Source organism: Cyprinodon variegatus, unplaced genomic scaffold, assembly GCF_000732505.1.
Source record: "Cyprinodon variegatus isolate N-32 unplaced genomic scaffold, C_variegatus-1.0 Scaffold881, whole genome shotgun sequence".
NCBI classification, from domain to species: domain Eukaryota; kingdom Metazoa; phylum Chordata; class Actinopteri; order Cyprinodontiformes; family Cyprinodontidae; genus Cyprinodon; species Cyprinodon variegatus.
The window spans coordinates 52937-54040 of NW_015151334.1; positions in this window are offsets into that span (position 1 = coordinate 52937).

A 1104-nucleotide genomic window follows, 5' to 3' on the forward strand; every position below is an offset into this window, starting at 1 on the left:
TAATAATAAATATAACAAAAGCAAAACTAATGAGAAAATAAAATAAACTTGTAATCAAAAATAATGTTATGAGATGAGCCGAGGCTTATGTCGAGTAATGGAGGGGGTGTTTTCCCAAAGCGCGTGTCGAAGCATGATTCATTTGGAGGAGGGGTCAAAATTGATGACGTCCGAAGCCTCGTTATGGTGATACTACGTGGCCCCTTTGGGAAGCAGTTTGGGAAGCACAAGAATTTTGAAAGGCATCTAAACAGCCTCAGTGTTCAGTCAAGATGTGGGAGTTTGGAGGAGAGCTGCTGTCAGCTGGATAAAGTTCGGATAGATTGTTTGGAAAAACAACCAATCTAGTTGTTTAAAACTATTTTGGTGAGAATAAACTATGTATTGATCATAATCTGAGCAAGCCACTGGACACAGTTAGTGTTAACACGTCAGTATAAAGGAGTCTTTTCTCCATTCAATGGTTATCCATTTAAGTGGCGTCATCTGTAAGACGCTCTCACTCTAGAGGTTGATGGTTCAAGACTGCCTTAGACTTGTGAAAGTTGTGATTAAATTTAATTGTTTTAGCTGATGAGACTAATTTGCATTGGTTTGCCCTAGTAAAAATATAGATTGGGTAAAAACGCTGCCAAATTAGGTCGGTTTAGCCAAAAGATGGTTGAACACAACTTTCAACCTTATTAAAACCAGAAAATTAGGAAAAACTATCATGTTTGAATAAAAATGACTAACACCTTTCATTTTGCTCATCACTGCCCAATTTGAACAAACACTTTCACTGTCTGCTTGAGTTTATTTCACTAAAACGATGAAAATAACAGGTGATGTTAACTGAAGCCGGAACACCGCGTGTGCACCCACAATGAACCACGCCAGCCCAACCTGCGACAGAAAGTAAGCGAGTGATTGTGTATCTGTTTGTGTATGAGTGTGTGCGCATGCTGACACTGACTTATAACTAAGTCCCGGCTGATGGCGAGGGCTTCTCCGTCACACGCACATAACGTGAAATAGATATTTATAAATAAACCGAAGCCAAGAGTAACGTTTGTTTTAAAAATATAAGGAATAGAAAGTACAGATATTGTGTGAAAATGTAAT